The sequence below is a fragment of the Schistocerca piceifrons genome, chromosome 2, assembly GCF_021461385.2.
Source record: "Schistocerca piceifrons isolate TAMUIC-IGC-003096 chromosome 2, iqSchPice1.1, whole genome shotgun sequence".
In the NCBI taxonomy this organism is placed as follows: Eukaryota; Metazoa; Arthropoda; class Insecta; order Orthoptera; family Acrididae; genus Schistocerca; species Schistocerca piceifrons.
In genome coordinates this window covers 843570444-843589256 of record NC_060139.1, presented here as the reverse complement: position 1 = coordinate 843589256, position 18813 = coordinate 843570444, and the positions used below count along the sequence as shown (strand labels likewise).

General features: G+C 42.3%; 1 protein-coding gene across 1 annotated transcript in view; it reads left to right on the top strand.

Annotated features, from left to right (window-relative positions):
* Positions 1-18813, top strand: part of LOC124775921 — a 277056-nt gene that overhangs the window by 154948 nt on the left and 103295 nt on the right. The gene's annotated exons all lie outside the window — the stretch shown is intronic.

The window sequence follows — 18813 nt, the reverse complement described above, 5'->3', positions numbered from 1 at the left end:
CAAACGAATATATATATATATATATATATATATATATATATATATATATACGTTAAAATTAATGTTAACGTAAAAGAGACTTTTATCACACACACACACACACACATATATATATATATATATATACACACACACACACACACACACATATATATATATATATATGTATATATATGTGTGTGTGTGTATGTGTGTGTGTGTGTGTGTGTGTGTTGTATAAGAACTGTGGGGCACAACCTCCTGATAACATATTGAGAATATTTTCTTCTCACGTTGTTCACGAATTGAGCACGAAGAGGAAAGGACGTAACAGAAAGAAAGAAGAATTTTATAACCATGACTTCAGCGCTGCGATGAATATTGACTAACCTAATTGCCTGTTGAAACGCCAAACATTTCCGCTACCTTGGTTACGGAAACGCCCACCATATCAACACCAGCAATTTGGCCACCTTCGAATTTACTTTGCTACGACATAATGCACTCACAACTACACATAACCTTGTTGTGTCCGCCACTGATACTTGCAACGGATTGAGAACGTTGCACAGGTGCCCGTTCGTGGTGAAATACAACAGCGCAACCTGCAGACTTGGCTAGCATTTGTATTTGTGCTCGAAGATGCACTTCTAGCGGTGTTTACATAATTTTGTCCAACCTCTGTACGTGTGGCACAACTCTGGAGACTACCTGGCTGATGACGCCACCTGTGGTTATGGCCATGCATCACGTGTGACTAAGTACACAACATGAAGTTTCTCTTTTGTTCATATGATGTGGAAATTAGAAGCTGAATTGAAATTCGTGTACTTCCATTGTTTCTGGAGTGAGGAAGAAACGTGAAGATGCAGATTCTCTGAATGGCATTTCCTCTGTTCATCTATTCAGTGACCATAACGGCACCAAAACAGTAGATAACAGAGAAAACGGCGAAATATTGAATTACGTCTTCCGAAATTGTTTCAGCGCAGAAGATCGTAACAAAATCCCTCCTATCAATCGTCGTACGAAAGTTGAAAAGGCAGGTACTGAAATAACCGACGCGGAATAGAAAAGCAACTACAATAACTTTGTAGTGGAAAGCATTAAGACCAGACGAGTTAGCTGTTAAGATACTACAATGGTTATGCGAAAGAGCTCGCTCCCCTTCTAGAGGCTATTTATCGTAGATCGCTCTAGCAAAGAATGGTACCTAACAACTGGAACAAAACGCAGATCATCCCCGTTTCCAAGAAGGGTCGTAGGACAGGAGAACGTAATTATAGGTCTATGTTGGCGTCGGTCTGTTGCAGAATTACGGAACATGTTTTATGCTCAAGAATTATGAAGTCCTTGGAGAACTAAAATGTACAAAAATCATCATGGATTCCACAAACAGGTATTCTGCGAAAGTCAGCTCGCTCTGTCCCTCGCTGTAGACAACGGCGCTCAGGTTGATGAGCTGACCCTTGACTTCAGGAAGGGGTTTGACACCGTCCCGCATTGCCGTTTAGTGGAAAAAGTAAGAGTTTACCGAGCATCGGACTACATTTAGGACTGGATTCAAGGCTTTCTTGCGGATAGAACTCAACCCGTCGTCCTTAACGGAACAAAATCAACAGATGTTAAGGTAATTTCCAGAGTACCCCAAGGAATTGTGATAGGACTGTTATTGTTTACAATGTATATAAACGATCGGTTGGTAGGGCATGTTTTGAGGCATCAAGGGATCACAAATTTAGCATTGGAGGGCAGCGTGGAGGGTAAAAATCGTAGAGGGAGACCAAGAGATGAATACACTAAGCAGATTCAGAAGGATGTAGGTTGCAGTAGGTACTGGGAGATGAAGAAGCTTGCACAGGATAGAGTAGCATGGAGAGCTGCATCAAACCAGTCTCAGGACTGAGGACCACAACAACAACATAAACGACCTAGTGCAAAGCATAGGACGCTCTTTAAGACTGTTCGCTGATGATTCGGTTGTTTATAAGGACGTAGCAACGCCAGAAGACAGTGTCGGTTTGCGAAATGACCTGGAAAGGATTGACGAATGGTTCAGGCTCTGGCAGTTGACCCTGAACATAAATAAATGTAACAAATTTGACATTTGTGGTAAGGACTATGGGACGAAACTGCTGAAGTCATCGGTCCCTAGGCTTACGCACTACTCAATCTAAAGTAAACTAACTTACTCTAAGGACAACACACACACCCATGCCTGAGGGAGGACTCGAACCTCCGACGGGAAGAGCCGCGCGAACCGTACAAGACGCCCTAGACCGCACGGCTACCACGCGCGGCTAAATGTAACATATTTCGCATACATAGGAAGAGAAACCCACTAATATACTACTACATTATTGATGGCTTATTGTGGCTTGCGGAATACGATGTAGCCGTACATATTAGGAATTTTGTCATGAATCTGACTTTGTTTTCTTTTGGTAAAGCCCAGTCGCATTTTGGAGAGTATCTGTTAGTGGTAAACATAAAAATTACAAAAAGGCATGTATTCAACCAAGCAAACGATATCAATTGCCGACATTTGCAATAAGGATTTTTTATACAGGTATTTCTATGTTTTACGTCCGCCTAGCGATGAACGAACTGATATATTACCTTCAACAAAGGCAAAAGTCTCAGTGTCGTTAAGCATGGGCTCTGCACGAGATTATGGGTTCCTTGTACCAATACACAGAAAATACTCCTCAATAATTTACAGAATTTAGTCGAAGGGATTTGCGCTCACCTTGTGTACCACAGCGCGACTGTTTATTTCGGTGAGTTACTGATGCTGTAAAAAGCATCAGGCCAGCTGTCGAGATAATCCCCGGCGACAGTGGACAATGCTTCGCTTCACGAATGCGAAACCGTTGCCGTTCTCTGGTGACTCACAATGCCTCGGACAAACCGGCCACTCGTATGTCGCCATGCGTCGTCTTAACGTTTTCCTTGAAGCCATTCCAAGTTCAGTGCTGATTTGTACAAACACGTTACTCATGCAGCATTGTATGATAATACCAGAAAAGAAAAACACTCGTCATAACCGACGAGTTGCTGCAGAGGCCCTGTAATTCCGCCCGACAGTCGTAAAGATTCAAAGACGTGCAACTTGAGATGCATTCTCTGTAAACCATGTATTATTTAAAATGAGTTTATAGGCTATAAAGACGATTATTGCAACTGATTAACAAGAATTTAAGTCTACAATTAGGTTAGTCAACATTCAGTATTTTAAACATAGCTGCACAACAGCAACGGTTCCACGTAATAAATTTATAAACAGCCGACCAGTTGCAACGGATAAAGAATTCTTTACCTAGGTTTCGACAAATGTAAATTTGTCTTCTTCAGAAGGTGGCAATTTTACATTAGTGAGGACTAATGCACCATCGCCGTTTTTACAAATGTCGGCATAGATCCATCTGTCAAAATTAAAATATAGCCCTAGAATTAGGGTTTGTCACGTAAATATAAATTAGTACATGGATCTTGCAGAGCTCACAACCGACTGGTCGGCTGTTTATAATTTTATTAGTCAACATTCATTGTATCGATATATTTATTTATTTATTTACATAGCTTACGCCCACATTGGAGCACTAAAATCAAACAAAATACAACAGAATCTACAATGATTTAGTTTAGGTCTTAGCAGTCAGCAGTTTCTTCGTTTCCAAAAACTTCTTCATTCACTGTGATCTGGCTGCTCATTCTTCTGCAGATACGACATACTTCTTCCATTCTAATGGTTTGAATGTCAGCCGTTTGTATTTGTTCTTCAGAAGCAGTTTCTCTTCTCCGTGTTGAATTTGGTGTGTGGTGATGTTCAGTTCATCCAGATCAATTTGTACTTCTTTAAACCACATGTTTTTGGTTTTACTCTTCCAGAAGTAATCAAAAAGTTGCTTCAGGATTCTAGTATTTAGTATGCGAGTTATGTGGCCGAAAAATGCAACCCATTCTTTCCGCATTGTATCAATAATGAATTCACTTTCTTTATACACTACTCAATTATGCAAAAGTCTCCGCTGCCCAATAACTTGGTGTTTCTGATAATTGTTCGGAGTATTCTTCTATCAACTTTCTGCAATTTGTCAGTTGTTGCTTGAGTATTTAGTCTGAATAGTGTTTCACTTGGATATGTTGCTTCCCGTTTAACGACGGAGGAGTAATGTCGAAATTTAGCATTTATTGAGAGAGTTCGTTTTCTGTAGGTTGGCCACGTGGTTCTCTGCGCTCGCTGTAGTTTTAATGTTCTACTATCTATTCATGCTCTTTCATTAGCATTCCAAGTAATTATATATATACATAAATATAGATAGATAGATAGATAGATAGATATTATTTCTCGAGTTAACATCCCTTTTTCTCAACAAATTCTATTCATACAGGGAAGGATGAGGTGTCGTTAGGGTTTTTTAACCGGCTTTTGACTCTGCATACCGCTTTTGCGCTAAAACTTATAATTTATGGAAAATTTTAACATAAAAGATACTTTATCATAGCCAAAGGGGCATCATGGGCGCCCAGCTGCGTACATATATTTTACGAAGTAACATTTTAACCATTTTGAGACTGCCTTTCTTTATTAACTATTTTACAAATGGAATTTTAATTGCTTTAAAGTACTTATTAACTGGATAATTTGTATACAGCATTGTCACAGATAATAACCGTGATCACTGCCGTAGTCCATTAACTTTGTCTGTCGTGCAAGTTCACTTTTCTGAATCAATAAACTTTCCGAAACGACAAACATATTTGTCATTGTCGCCTTGAATTGTGATTTACTTGTTGCTACTACAGCCTAACGTGCTTACTGTAACCGAAAATGTCTATCGAATTAAAGTTATAGGTTATGTGGCAATACTGACAGTCCCAGATCTCTTCACGTCCTTCAAGCCGGGACAAATATTTCGAATGCAAAACACATTACTGGAGACACAGGAACGTATATACAGGAATCTACCATAAATTTGTCATTATTATTTCACGTCGTTCGGTTCATTTTTAAAGATGTTTTCTGTTCATTCTCGAAAGCGCCCTTACCCCAACGACTACCCTTATTCCAAATACTGTCATTATTTAAGATTACAAAATTGCGGAAATTTCGCACGGACCCCCTGGTTTGAAAACATGTCATATTACCGCTCTTAGCTGTTGGTAAATACTCTATTTATGCAAACAGTTTCAGTCATCTGACGATCATCACGTTCACGTTAGGCAAAATATGAAATTATTGTCATCAGATGGTAAAACCATGAATTATATACTGTTATGATATCGCATAAATTACATCGTCAATCTGCAAAAATGTGCTAGCTAGTGTGCTCATTCATGTTCATATACCGCCAATTACAATTATAACATAAATTAGTACACAATTTTGCACAGTTTTTACAGATTGACGATGTAATTTATATTACGATGACAGTGAATAATTCATGGTTTTAAATAAAATAACTGATGATGGTCAGACGATTGAAACCGGTTGTACAAAAAAAGAATTTTACCAGCAGTTCAAGGCACTAATATGACATACCTACGTATTATAAAAATGGTTGGATGTATGTTTTTGTGTATGGATGTTCCACATTTCCTCCTAAATCCCTGGCCTGATCTCAACCAAACTAGATACACGTAACCCTTACCATCAGGCAACAATCACTATCGGGGTAAGAACCACATATCTATCATAGTTCACGATATATTACGTCATAAACAATGAAAGCGCGAAAAATTGCCACGTCATGCATGACGTTTAAATTTATTACTTATGTGCTACTAATTCTAGTTGCAATAAATTTTTCAGAAAATATTCACATATGTCGCTAAATGCCCCTACAAAATTATATCATGGTACCACAAATAGTTCAGTAGATACGACGTCATAAACACTAAGGTGCATGAGAAAATTCCGCATTGTGTATGACATTTAAATTTATTACTTCTTTGCTAGTAACTGTATTCGCAACACACTTTACACACAGTGTCCACTTTCTCCGCTGTCTGAACCCACACAAATATATCCTTGTACGACGCATAGTTCGCGAGATTTGATGTCATAAACGCCGATATGCGTGAGAAAGTGCTGCATCTTGTGTGAAGCTTTCATAAATTTATTCTTTACTACCAAAACTCTGCTAAAGTCGAGTCGACTAACGAAAATCTCTGACACCTGGCAGCACCTTTGACAGCTTTCAGCAGCGAAATGAAAATGGCTGTAAGCTGCAGCTGAAAACGGTAGCCGACTATAGAGATATAACTTGACGTTGCTACACACACTTTTACAAAACGGATTTATAGACATACAAGAACAATATACAGTTTGAACAACTTACGGGTTTGCTGCCGGGTGACGTCGTCGACCACCGCCGATATTTCGACAGGAGCACACCCTGCCATTCTCAAGGCCCAAATGCAAGGAGGAAGAAATGTGCAAGGAAATTTAATACCTCGGTTCACAGAGGAGAAACAAGGAAGATACCACACACAGAACAAGTGTCAACACAAACAAAGATGACCAACACCAGAAATATCGATAGTGACTAATCAACACGTGTAGTAGCACTAATTCTCTCCCTCTGTTTTTTTATGAGCGACAGAGCCGGATTCCAAGCAGCATTTAAACAAAATCCACCATCTCTGTTAATAAGGTTGCTTGATAGTTTGATTTCAACAGCTTCCTTAATAACACTATCCCAATAGCTGGACGCGCAAGCCAGAATCTCCGTGTTGTTGTATTCCATAGGATGACCGGTGTCCAGGCAGTGTTCTGCAATAACGGATTTGCTCGGCTGTTGTAAGCGTGTGTGACGCTTATGTTCAGTACACCGGTCTTCCACAGTCCTGATTGTCTGACCAATATATGACATGCCACAACTGCAAGGAATACGATAGACCCCAGCCTTACGCAAACCAAGATCATCTTTTACGGACGCCAACAGGGCCTAAATATTAGAAGGTGGTCGAAAAACACATTTCACATCATATTTCCGCAAAATACGGCCAATCCTGTTGGAAATGTTTCCTGCGTAAGGCAAAAAGGCCGTAGATTTAGGTGCCACTTCGTTGCTATAGTCACTCACCGTTTCACAGAAGGCTGATGGCGCAACGCACGTTTGATCTGCCTCTCACTATAACCATTCTGACGAAAAGCGACTTTAAGATGTGATGGCTCAGCTGCCAAACTTTCAGGGTCTGAGATAACGTGGCCCTGTGAACCAAGGTACGAAGTACTCCTTCACACTGAGCTGGATGGTGACAACTGTCAGCTCGCAGATACAAGTCAGTGTGAGTAGGCTTCCTATAAACAGAATGTCCCAGCGTACCATCAGTCTTCCTTTTGACCAACACATCAAGGAAGGGAAGGCATCCATTCTTTCATACCTCCATAGTGAATTGAATATTAGTGTGGATTGAATTCATGTGTTCCAAAAACCAATTTAAATTCTCACTACCATGAGGCCAAACAACAAAAGTATCGTCTATATATCTGAAAAAACACGCAGGTTTCAAAGTCGCTGAATCCAATGCACGTTCCTCAAAGTCCTCCATAAACAAATTGGCCGCAATAGGTGACAACGGGCTTCCCATTGCAACTCCATCAGTCTGTTCGTAGTACTGACCATTGATTAAAAAGTAAGTGAAAGTCAGCACATGTCGAAACAAATTTGTTAACTCGACACCAAACTTAACCTCAATTAGCTGCAACGAATCAGAGAGAGGAACGCGAGTGAAAAGAGAAACCACTTGAAAACTGACTAAAATATCAGAGTCATTCAAACGCAATCCCTGCAATCGACGTAAGAAAACTGCAGCGTTCTTAATGTGGTATTCACACCTACCTACTAGTAGGCTCAACAAACTAGCAACATGTTTAGCTACACGATACGTCGGAGTACCAATATTAGAAACAATAGGCCTCAACGGGACAGCATCTTGATGGACCTTAGGGAGGCCATATCATATAGGTGGTACAGCACAGTAAGAATTAAGACTCTTGATAATCTCCTGTGACAAAGAACTTTACTTCAAGAGGTTATTAGTCTTCCTCTCAATATACAGTTTTCTTAAACTGAGGGTGTTTTAGATGATAATCAGTTTGGCTTTAGGAAAGGTAAAGGCACCAGAGAGGCGTTACGGTTGATAATGGAAGCTAGACTAAAGAAAAATCAAGACACGTTCGTAGGATTTGTCGACCTGGAGAAAGCGTTCGACAATGTAAAATGGTGTAAGATGTTCGAAATTCTGAGAAAAATCGGGGTTAGCTATGGTGAGAGACGGGTAACATACAATATGGACAAGAGCCAAAGAGCGTAATGAGAGTAGAAGACCAAGAACGTAGTGCTCGGATTCAAAAGGGTGTAAGACAGGGACGTGGTCTTTCGGCCCTGCTGTTCAGTCTGTACACCGAAGAAGCAGTGATGGAAGTATAAGAAAGGATCAGGAGTGGAATTAAAATTCAAGGTGAAAAGATATCAGTGATACGATTCGCTGATGACATTGCTAACCTGAGTGAAAGTGCAGACGAATTACATGGTCTACTGAGTGGAATGGTCTACTGAGTACAAAATATGGAATTAGAGTAAATCGAAGGAAGTCGAAAGTAATGAGAAGCAGCAGAAATGAGAACAGCGAGAAACTTAACATCAGGATTGATGGTCACGACGTGAATGAAGTTAAGGAATTCTGCTACTTAGGCAGCAAAATAACCAGTGCCGGACGGAGCAAGAAGGATATACAAAAGCAGAATAGCACTGGCAAAAAGGGCATTCCTGGCCAAGGTAAGTCTACTAGTATCAAACAAAGGCTTTAATTTGAGGAAGAAATTTCTGAGAATGTACGTTTGGAGCACAGCATTGTATGGTAGTGAAACATGGACTGTGGGAAAACCGGAACAGAAGAGAATCGAAGCATTTTAGATGTGGTGCTGCAGACGAATGTTGGGAATTAGGTGGATTGATAAGGTAAGGAATGAGGCGATTCTCCGCAGAATCGGAGAGGAAAGGAATATTTGGAAGACACTGACAAGAAGCAGGGACAGGATGACAAGACATCTGTTAATACATTAGAGAATGGCATCCGTGGTACTAGAGGGAGCTGTAGAAGGCAAAAACTGTAGTGGATGACAGAGATTAGAATATATCCAGTTGTACGTTATGAATATTTCTTTGTGCGACTATTTAATAATTTCAAAGGTGTATTCACGAAAAAATGTAGATGATTTTTTTTCTCTATATTACACTACAAACACAGTTCATTTTATGGTTTTCGTTCCTAATGGGAAATTGCCAAAATGGATACTGAGGGAATGCTGGGTTTTTCAGCTAATTTTTTTATATATAAAATCTGTCTACTTACGTTCTCTATCTTTCTTATTCACGTGCACCTTAATCTAAAAATACATTTATGGAGGCTCACGCTCATATCAGAGGTGACGCGGGATTTTTGGTCATCTGTTTCTTAATGCAATCGCGGCTGTGTACAGGAGTGAAACGGCGACGCGGTCAAGCTGAGATTTTTCAGGTCTCTGTGTTTGAAGAAAGTAAAGAAAGACCAGAATGTTGGGCTAAGAAGGTAGATATGGTGATGATAGGGGACTGAGGCTTTGAGTTGGCTTACTGGTTTGCTTTTTATTGCTTCTTCACGTACTTCCAATGAACATGCAGAAGAGCACAGAGGCTTACTGAATTCACCAAGTAATTACCAGAACAAATGGCCACCACGCCCTATAAGCTTTTTTAAAGATTGGGGTATGCACAGTAACGTATGGTTCTACAGATCACGAACCATGGGAAGTGCCAGGTTTTATTAGTCTGATCGCACCCTTAGGTTCGATTACTTGTCACAATCAAAATGACATGCAGACATAGTAACTGTAGACAATATACGATGCAAACCAGTAACCCTAGCCCAGGGGTATGTAATGGTAAGCTTTGCAAGTCCTATAGGCTCGTTCATCCCAGGCTGCTGGAACTCTTCTGTTTGCTGGAATTATTCTCGAACTAGAACCTTGACGTTTGAGGGCCTCTGTCCACGGCCGTTGGGGCTGTTTTCTTACAAATGGTACGTGATTGCGTTGCTTTTTGCCTCCAATGCGCAATCAGTGATCGTGAAATCAGCGGTGTCTCAATGTGTCTGACCTTTTGATGGACTGACGGCAGCGGCCTGCACTGTCATCTCTAGCTAAGTTACAACGATTACAACTAACATCCATATTCAGATTTTATGTTTTCTGACAACCCCTCATGATTCTGTTAATACAATCCCTTCATCTACTAAGTGTCCCACACAATCGTTTCTTCGCCGATTCTGCACAGGACGTCATTTCTTATGCGCTAATAATTTTTCAGTATCCTTCTGTAACACTGCTTATTAAATCCTTCGAGTCTTTTTTTTCGGCTTTTCGGTAGTCACATTCATGCTTTACCGAGCTCAAGGCGAATATTCTTAGAAAATTCTTTCTCAGATAAAGCAACCGTTTGTTAATAGTAGATCGTTTTGGCGAATAACATCTCTACCAGTATGCTTTATATGTCATCCATGCTTCCTCTAACATGCGTTATTCTGCATCCAAGACAGCACAATATCTTCACTTCGTTTACTAAATTGCTGAAAAAACGTCTGTCACAGCAGGAAAAATGGTTCAAATGGCTCTGAGCACTATGGGACTCAACTTCTGAGGTCATTAGTCCCCTAGAACTTAGAACTAGTTAAACCTAACTAACCTAAGGACATCACAAACAGCCATGCCCGAGGCAGGATTCGAACCTGCGACCGTAGCGGTCTTGCGGTTCCAGACTGCAGCGCCTTTAACCGCACGGCCACTTCGGCCGGCTCACAGCAGGAAATCTGTGGACGTATCTACACATACACTCTTAGACAAAGAAAACACACACCGCTTAGTAATTATCCGGAAGAATTAGGAAATCGGTAGGTTAGATGTACATGTACAAGCAAAAAATTACAATTTGAGAAAAATTAGATGATTTATTCAACAGAAAGAGCTTCACAAATTGAGCAAGTCAATAAATGGTTGGTCCATCTCTGGCCATTATGCAAGATGTTGTTCGACTTGGTACTGATTCAGAGTGTTGTTGGATATCCTCCTAGGAATATCGTGCCAAGTCCTGTCCAATTGGTGCGTTAAACAGTCAAATTCCCGATATGATTGGAGGGCCCTACCCATAATGCTCCAAGCGTTCTAAAGTGGGGAGATGGCTTACTGGCCAAGGTAGCGTTCTGCAAGCACAAAGACAAGCTGCAGAAATTCTCACCTTGTGCGGGCGGGTATTATCTTGCTGAAATTTAAGCCTAAGATGGCTTTACGTGAAGGGCAACAAAACTTGGCATAGAATATCGTCGGCGTACCGCTGTGCTGCAAGGGTGCTGCGAGTGAAAAACAAAAGGATTCTGCTACGAAATGAAATGGCTTCCCACACCATCACTCCTGGTTGACGGGCAAAACGGCGGGCGACATTTAGATTGGTATCCCACCGCTGTCTGGGACGTCTTCAAACACGTCTTCGCTGGTCATCGTGGTTTACTTCGAACCGGGACTCATTACTCAAGGTTATTCTACTTCAGTCAATGAGATTCCAGGCCGAACATGCGTCTGGAAACCCCCCGAACAGTGATGGGATACCAACACGATTGTCATCAGCCATACGGCCCGTCAACCAGGAGTGATGGTCTGGGGTGCCATTTCTATTCACAGCAGGACCACTTACAGCACAGCAAGTTTTGTTGCCCTGCATGGAAAACCATCCTGGGATTACATTTCAGCAAGATAATGCCTGTCCGCACACTGTGAGAGTTTATTCTGCGTGTGTTCGTGCTTGCCAAACTTTACCTTGGCCATCAAGGTCGTCGGATCTCTTCCAAATCGAGGACCTTTGGAGCATTAGAGGCTGAGCCCTCCAAGCAGTTCGGGATTTTGTCGAAACGCACCAATTGGACACAGCTTGGCACGATATCCCGCAGGGGGACATCCAACAATTCTATCAATCAGTCGCAAGCCGAGTAACTGCTTACATAAGGGCCAACCGCAGGCTTATTCAATTTGCGAAGGCCTTTCTCTTCAATACGTCATCCAATTTTTCTGTAATTATAATCTTTTGTTTATCTGTACATGTACGTTACATCTATCAGTATCTGTCAACGAGGGTAGCTGCTTCGTGGTACGTCTTTTTTTTCTCTTAGAATGTATTAAGTGAAAAATTAAAAAAGTTAGTCATTATACCGACGATAAAATTTCATTCTCATCCGAATTGATCATATGGAGACTATTGTGTGCTGTGGACACAGCCTTCCCAGATGCCTCCAGTTCTTTCGCATTGCTCTCCGGGTACTTATGACGCTTGAGTAGCTCGTATGTGTGTGGGTGGGAGCGAGGACGGAGACGGGGGCGAAAGGGGGGGGGGGGGAGTTATCGATTGCTGAGAAGATGGGTCTATCTCTTTGTTTTAAAATTATTTCTATGAAAAGCCAACAGATCTGCTCTCCTCGCGATCAAGAACCTTATCTCCCGTATGAATTTTCATTCAGCAGTGGAATGTGTGCTGATCTGAAAATTCCTGACAGATTAAAAGTATGTGCCGAGCATAACACGAGTCTGGGACGTTCGCCTTCCACGGGAAGGTGCTTACCGACTGAGTTACCCAAGCACGCTTCACGATCCCTTTTTTCCCAGACTGCTAGGCCCGTAAGTTTGCAGGAGAACTTCTGTCAAGTTTGGAAGCTAGGAGATGAGGTACTGGCGGAAGTAAAGCTGTAAGGGCGGGACCTGAGGCGCGCTTGGGTATCTCAATCGGCAGGCCCGCGAAAGGCAAAAGATCGAGGTCCAAGTCTGGATGCCCCACACAGCTTTAATCCACGAGGAAGTTTCAAAATTACTTTTTGCTTCTACTTTAAATAAATCCGCTCTTGAAAATGAAAAATGTTGTTCTGTGTGTGCATTCACATCTCCACTGTTTTTCTTCCTTTTCAGCTCTTTTGATAGTCTACAGTATTTTGATTTTGTTTTTATATTTCTAATAAATTTTAGTACCAAGTGACATGGCTGATCCTTCGGTGGTTCATCCCAGTATTGAGCAAACCATGCGGCTTTTGGACTGACTTCACCGTGCTCATCATGTTTCATTTTACCATCGATATTACGTTTAATGTGTTTTCTAAGAGAAGGAAATCTTAGTCATTGTAATTGTTCGAGGTAAACAGACGAGTGTTGATATGCAGACGTTTCTGTTCTGTCGACTAATATCACAATACAAGTGTACAAAAAAAGAACAGTAAATACATTGATACTTTTTCGTCTCGGCTGAAATTTGGCAGGAATCATTTCCGCCTCGTTTATTTATATCTGAAACACGTACTTTGCGCGGTTATTATATATGGTAGCGAAACGTATATAATCTTCGAACATATAGGTTGATAGAAGACTGTAAATACGGAGGAAGCGAAATGCTGCAGCGTACGTAAGAATGTTGTAACTAAAGGCTTCAGAAAACCGTCTGTAGACGATTGGGACAAAGGACGTAATGAAACTATCGACTTATGTCATTGTACTTGGCATGAAAATGTCCAACCAATTTTAATGTCCAGCAGACATTTTTGCCTGCAAATCTGAACTAGTTAAACGGCACTAGAAAAGGCTAATTGACAGAACATATGTACGTTTCTTTCCATGATTAAATGGTATCCGAAAATCTCAATAATTTTAGTGAAAAATGTTTCTGTTCATCAGTTACAATCACACCCAATTTTTCGTGGTGTTCAAATGATTCTTCCCAGTATTCATCTCGCTGATGGCTCCCAATTAGTACAGCAAATAGCCATAGTTCCGACAGACACATGATGGTGGGGGACTGGTAATGGCTATTTCAAGAAGTTACATTTCCGCGGCGTCATGCCGGCGTGAGAGATATCTATCCACATGTGACTACCCACGCTGCGAACTACCGACACGAGACTCTGACAACCAGCAGTAGAGAATACTGCTGAACTACATACTCGCGTCTTCTGCTTTTGACAGTCACGTCTCTGGACATCCGTTCCCACTTAAGGTAAGTTCCGCAACTAACGAACACGTAACATCGTGTATGAGGTGTGTGAGAAAAGTAATGAGATTGATTTTTTATCTACCGAGGTTTCTATTATTTTTTTGTTTTTTGTTTTCAAACAACCGTATTGTCCCCTTCAAAGTAGTTGCCTTTGGCAGCTGCACACCGGCGGAATCGTTCCCAGTCTTGGTAACAGCACTGAGAGACCTCATGATAGGGCATTTAAGATGTCGGTCACCTTCTTTTGCATGTTCTCCAGAGTCCCAAAATGACGTCCTTTTAAGACATTTTTCAATATCGGAAAAAGCGAACGGTCAGGAATCAGCTCAGGTGAATAGGAGGGCAGTGGAACAAACGATGCAGCATCCACTTGTCTGCAATGTCCAGTCTCAGTCGATTCAATCTTTTCCTCAGCCTTCGAGGACATTTTTTGTAAAACGCTTTGTTGACAGTTTGACCTCGAGAGACAATTTCAATATGCACGATACCCCCACTGTAACGAAAACAAATCAGCATTGTTGTGATCATTGACTTGCTCATTCGAGCTCTTTTCTCTGTGGAGAAGATGTTTCAATGTGCCACTCCTCACTTTGTCGCTTTGTCTCAGGATCGTATTACAAAATCCAGGATTCATCACTTTTGATCATACGACTGAACCACTTATGGTCATTGGCAATCCTCTCAAGTACATCAAGGCAAATTTCTTCGATCGGCCTTTCGCTCAGCTGTGAGTTTTTTCGGCACCATTTTGGCATAAACCTTTCGCATGTGCAAAACGTCGGTCAAAATTTGACGTACGGTGAATGTGTTTAAGAGTAACAGGTCATTCGTCACCTTTATTGCTAAACGTCTGTCTCATCCCACAAGAGCACGCACACGTTCCACATTTCCGTCGATTTTTCAAGTCCAAGATCACACTGAGCGAGGTCCATCTTCCACGTGCTCTCGGCCTTCTAAAAGTAACTTGTGCCAGCGAAAAACTTGTGCTTTTGATGAGGATTGTTCCCAAAAGCCCTGTTTCAACTTTTCAAAAGGTCACACTCGTGGTTTCCCCAAATTTAACACAAAATTTGATGGCATACCGTTGATCTAAATTCCGCTATTTCATTTTCATAACACACAACAAAGACACAACCCACTGGAGGCGCTCTCGAAAATCCCATGATAGCTGTACGGAGCTGAAACTCGGACTGAGCATCTCGAATAGATGAACGCACCGGTCTACACATGTTGAACAACACAACGTTGGCAGAGCGCTCGCAGTGTTGCCACTCTTTTCTCAGTTTTCTCACACTTTTCTCACACACTTCGTGCCATACTCCTCCCGAACAGGCCATGAACCGACCGGCCGCCGTGTCATCTTCAGCCCATAGGCGTCACTGGATGCGGATATGGAGGGGCATGTGGTCAGCACACCGCTCTCCCGGCCGTATGTCAGTTTCGAGGCCGGAGCCGCTACTTCTCAATCAAGTAGCTCCTCAGTTTGCCTCACAAGGGCTGAGTGCACCGCGCTTGCCAACAGCTCTCGGCAGACCGGATGGTAATTAGTAAATAGTTTTGCGTCTGCATTGGCAAAAGTAGAGGAAGTTTGATTATAACCGCCCCGTACTCGCCGGGAACATTGAAGATGAGTCTGCCTGCGCCGCGCGGGATTAGCCGAGCGGCCTGGGGAGCTGCAGTCATGGACTGTGCGGCTGGTCTCGGTGGAGGTTCGAGTCCTCACTCGGGGATGGGTGTGTGTGTTTGTCCTTAGGATAATTTAGGTTAAGTTGTGTGTAAGCTTAGGGACTGATGACCTTAGCAGTTAAGTCCCATAAGATTTCCCACACTATTTTTTTTATTTATTTATTTATTTTTTTTTTTTTTTGAGTCTGCCTGCCCTTACGTTCCCCTGCAGTCCACCATCGAGCCTTTTTCCCATCCGAATGCTCCACAAACGGGGATATTGCACGATTCTATCAGCTGGACGAACGGAGGCCCACAATGGGGCCTCTTTAAATGTCAGGCGTTGATAACGCTGTCTCACACGAGTAGGCAGCATATCTGAGCCCTTCATAGTGGTCACGCAACATCTGACGCTGTTCACGCCCATTACATACCCTGCCAGGCCTGGTAACGACACTGAATACGAACAACACTAATGCCCTCTGGTAGCCGTTCTTCCCGTCTCAGAGAATTACAACTGTAATCGTGTACTCGCCTGCCTATTGTGTCTACGTGTACGAAGTTGCACTGGCATCCGACCGTGTGTCCTGGGTGATGCAGCTTTTTGGTCAGACAGTGTAGCTGCTGCGTGTGGCCTGTTGCCGCGGAGCGCAGCCCGAGCGGCTCGCAGCCTTGGCTGGCCCGGCCGGTGTCTTCTGCTGCTCTCCCGGATGTAGCGGCAGACCACAGCTGGTCACGACGCTGCACTTTTCCGCGGCGCGGTGTCGCCTCTCCGTCTCCAGGCATGCGCGCCGCGCCGCGCCGCACCGGCTACCGACACCGAACCCGTCGCAACGAGGGCGTCCTTCTGCAGTAGTCTCCGTCTTCCGATAGGTCACTGGACGATAACTGTTACTGTATCTAGTGACAACGCCTGCGCCGGCCGGTGTGGCCGAGCGGTTCTAGGCGCTTCAGTCTGGAACCGCGAGACTGCTATGGTCGCAGTTTCGAATCCTGCCTCGGGCGTGGATGAGTGTGATGTCCTTAGGTTAGTTAGGTTTAAGAGGGGTAGGACGTCAAACGAGGCGACTTGGAGCAGGAGAGGCACCACAGGACATTTTAATTTCCACTGTCTTTACTTTTACAAATAAATTCATAAAACTTTAACAGCGTGCCCAGGAAGGATTCAGGATTCATACTCATAGCAGTGGAAGCTGAAAAACGTAACAAAACACATTTTTTTACATGCGAAATTTCATCATTTTTTTCACTTACTACTGGCTGCATTTGTTGCTATAGGTACACTTTTCTTCCTAAGTAAGAGAGATTCTTCGATGACTTTTGCACAGCATACAAACCATAGTTACAGGTGTATGAAACTCTAGAAGTTATTTAATTTATGAAAAAATGATGAACTGATACATTTTAAACTTCATGTTTATAAAAAACTAAAATTTTATAGTTAATTATCTCAATTTTTCCACAGTTTTTTAATAGATTTGGAAAATTCTGGAGTTTCATACACCTGCAACTATTTTTTGTTTGCTATGAAAAATTCATCGAAGAATCTCTCTTCCTTTAAAGAAAAGTGTACCTATAGCAACAAATGCAGCCAGTAATAAGTGAAAAAATGATGAAATTTCACATGTAAAAAAATGTATTTCGCTACGTTTTTGAACTTCCACTGAGATGAGTGTGAGTCCTCAATCCTTCCTGATCATGGTGACCATGAATTTATTTGTAAAGTATAGACAGTAGAAGTTAAAATGTCCTGTGGTGACTCTCCTGCTTCAAGTCGGCCCGTTTGACGTCCTACCCCCCTTAAGTAGTTCCAAGTTCTAGGGGATTGATGACCTCAGATGTTAAGTCCGATAGTGCTCAGAGCCATTTGAACCATTTTAACAACGCCTTCAGCCGTACTGATAAGTCCGCCTGCCGGTAGATCATTAGACCACGACTATTACTATACCTAGTGACGACACCTTCAGTTGTATTGATAGGTCTAATTTCATTTGCAATTAAAAATCCCCCACTCCATAACTGCTGTGGTGCCACTGGTACAGCAACCGTCATAGCTCCTTTGGATACAGAAAAAAACAGTCTTGCTTGCACAAGATAGGCTTATTTAATCTTCACATGTCACCCGTTTCGCCCGTACTAGGCATCATCAGACAATCAATAAAAAAGCTCTTGCTAATCGTGACCGAGACGTCTAACTTGATTAAGAGTTCCAAAGAATTGGCTGTTTCCTTCCCGTTCTTTTTACTCTTAATCACGTTTGACGCATCAGTCACGATTACCAAGAGTTTTTATCGATTGTCTGATGATGCCTAGTACGGACGAAACGCGTCACATGAATTAAATAAACCTATGTTGTGCAACCAAGACTGTTTTTTTTTATCTAAATTTTATTTGCAGCCAATTTCGATGTTACATTATACCATTTACAGGTACCTTTGTGATGTCAGGGCTCGCCGCTGCGGCCGAGCGGTTCTAGGCGCTTCAGTCTGGAACCGCGCGACCGCTACGATCGCAGGTTCGAATCCTGCCTCGGGCATGGATGTGTGTGATGTCCTTAGGTTAGTTAGGTTTAAGTAGTTCTAAGTTCTAGGGGACTGATGACCTCAGATGTTAAGTCCCATAGCGCTCAGAGCCATCTGAACATTTTGGGACGTCAGATGATCATTTGGATACCGGGCAATCATCAGTCTACATCTACATCCACATCCACATCTGCATCACTCTGCGATTCACAGTTAAGTGCCTGACATGGGACTCATCGAACCACCTTCAAGTTATTTCGCTAGCATTCCACTCTCGATCAGCGCGCGGGGAAAACGAATACTTAACTCTTTCTGTGCGAGCTCTGATTTCTCCTATTTTATTATGATAATTATTTCCCCCTATGCAAGTGGATGCCACAAAAATATTTTCGCTTTCAGGTAGCAAAGTGGTGACTGAAACTTCGTGAAAAAATCTCGCCGCAACGAAAGTCTTTGTTTTAATGTTTGCCTCCCCAGTTTGCACATCATACCCGTGGAACACTCTTCGATAGTAAAAAACGACCTGCTCGTCTTTGAACTTTTACTGTGTCCTCCGCCGATTCTGTCTGGTAAGGATATCA